The following is a 2,596-nucleotide window of genomic DNA, read 5'->3' on the forward strand; positions in this document are numbered from 1 at the left end:
AAAGTTCAGGAACATATAATCAAGAGAAAAAGAAAGCACAAACCTTGTCAAGGCTGAGGAAGTGGCTGGGAAACTAAAAATCTGCTGAAACTGAGGTTACATAACCCTGAATTGTACCCCACATCTTTATAATAAAAAAAACGAATTATCTAACTAATTACCATTACATTTTGTATGTTTTCATTTATATTCATAGTATTTACAGCATCTTTTTTTTTTGCATTTTTTTTCTGTATATATTTTGGACTGTGGATTTGAAGTCAAGTTATGTGTTTTCTTTTTTGAAGAACATCTTTAAAATTAATCAATATTTGGATACCTTCTTGGTTCTCCTGCATAATAATTGATTTGTTCTTTTTAAAAAACCACACAGTTTTTGACATGATAGGTGTTTTGGAGATATGAGCTAAATGTTTGTGCTCTCTGCCTCCTTGATTTAACCTAGTATCCTACAAACATCATAACTTTACCAGTTTTTCTAATTAACTGCATTTTCTATTCCTTTCCTGTAAATAAATCATGATTTTAAATAAATCTTGTTTCTTTCCTTTCTTTTCATCTTCCTTCACAAATTTTGGTAAAATAGTGTAGAATTTAATTCCCTGTTTATCAACTTTTATCCTCAAACACTAAATACGTGCTAAATTTTATAAGTAAAGTCAAAGTGTCATCTAGCAATAAGTCTATGTTTTAAATAATTTTATACCAGTGTTTCTTGCATCCTTTCTCAAGTTCTTTATTCATGATAATTATTTTGTTTTATTCAGGCAATTTTTTGAATAAAGGGTTGCTATGTAGCATATTTTTTGAGTTGCTGAAGTGTTTAAATATTGACTAATTTTACCAGTGTAGGAGAATAATAATTTACCTGATTAAAGGATTTCTACCTACCTCAGAATTCTGAAATATTTTCCCATTGCATCACACATGAGGCATCTGAAGTCAGTGTCATTCTCTTCTTGGGAATAGCCAGGGATTTCTGTCTGAAACTTTTAAAGATCTTTCTTTGAATTTAGAATTAAGAAGTAATTTGTAGATGATACTGGGTTTCAGACTTTTTCAATTATTCTACTACTTTTCTGCAAGCCCTCTCTATAAAAAAAGCAGAGGTTTTAGACTGGATTTTTTCCCCAAGGACTTCTAGTTCTACAATCTTAGCACCTGGCAATTTTTTGGGTACTAGGTGAGCTCTGAGTAAATGTCAGTTAAATAAACATGAAAGCCCAAACAAAAAGTGGTACTTCAACAGCCTTTAGGCTGTCACAACAAATATCAACAAAAAAGGAAAAAACAAAACAAAACAAAACTCCATACAGTAATTAATTTTCCCATGAACACTCTAATCCCCCAGAGGACGTCTCTGTGACCAACAAATCTGCTCTTTAACCAGACACCACTAAGTTTCCAAATGCTCCCGGAGCATGAACTGTGATGGGAAGCTTTCCTGTCTGCCCTCACTTTTTTTCATATCCAGGGTGAAGCTGGCCCACAGGCATCTACACATGCTCACTTCATCTGGTTAGGGATGGCATTCGATGGCCCCTACCCCTGTGCATTCCAAGGAAGACCCTTACAACATGGATGAAACCTACCTGCCCTCCAGCTCACCACCTTCAAGTCAAGCCCACTCATGGATGGCTTCAACAGTAACAGTTGGTTTGGCTGGGGAAGCTGAAGCAAAGGATTTTTTTTGATAATTATGTTCAAATTTCTCAATGATTCTATTTCTTAAATTATTATTATTCATTGTAGAATCGTGAGGTTTATGTGAGGATTTGTGACCTAAGTATGTTATGTGAAGGTGAGGTTTGGGTTTCTGATGAGCCTTGCCACCATCCTCCGCCCCAGTAGTGAGCATGTTTATGTATCCCTTATCGTCCCTGCCTCTTTTCCTCCTTTAACAGTGCCTGGTGCTTGTCGTTCCCATCCTTGTGCTCATGTGCACCCAGGGTTGAGTGTCCACTTATGAGTATGAACATACAGTATTTAGTTTTTTGTTTCTGTGATAATTTGCTTAGAATGATCATTTACAGCTACATCCATGTTGCTGCAAAGGACTCTTTATGGCTGCATAGTATTCCATTGCCTATATCTACCACATTTTCTTCATCCGGCCCACCATCAATGGGCATCTTGGGTTGGCTCCATATTTTGGCTATTGTGAATAATGCTGAAAAAAACATACAAGTGCTGGTGTCTTGTTGGCATAATGATTTATGTTCCTTTGGGTATATTCCCAGAAGTGAGATTGCTGGATCAAATGGTAACTCTATTTTTAGTGTTTAGGGAAATATCCAAACTGCTTTCCATAGAGTTTTAACTAGTTGACATTCCCCCAATAGTGTAGAAGTGTTCCCTTATCTCTGCAGCTTTGCCAACACCTGATGTTCTTTGGCTTTTAAATATAGCCATCCTGAATGGCATGAGATGGTATCTCACTGTAGTTTAAATTGCATTTTTTTGATGATTAGCGATATTGTCCAGTTTTTCATGTTTATTGGCTGCTTGTATGTCTTTCTTTGAAAAGTATCTGCTTATGTCTTATGTCCACTTTTTAAAGGGGGTTATTTTTTTTCTTATTGATTTGTGTCTTCAT

The sequence above is a fragment of the Carlito syrichta genome, unplaced genomic scaffold (genome assembly GCF_000164805.1).
Source record: "Carlito syrichta isolate Samal-C Ts95f unplaced genomic scaffold, Tarsius_syrichta-2.0.1 Scaffold314579, whole genome shotgun sequence".
Taxonomy (NCBI): Eukaryota; Metazoa; Chordata; class Mammalia; order Primates; family Tarsiidae; genus Carlito; species Carlito syrichta.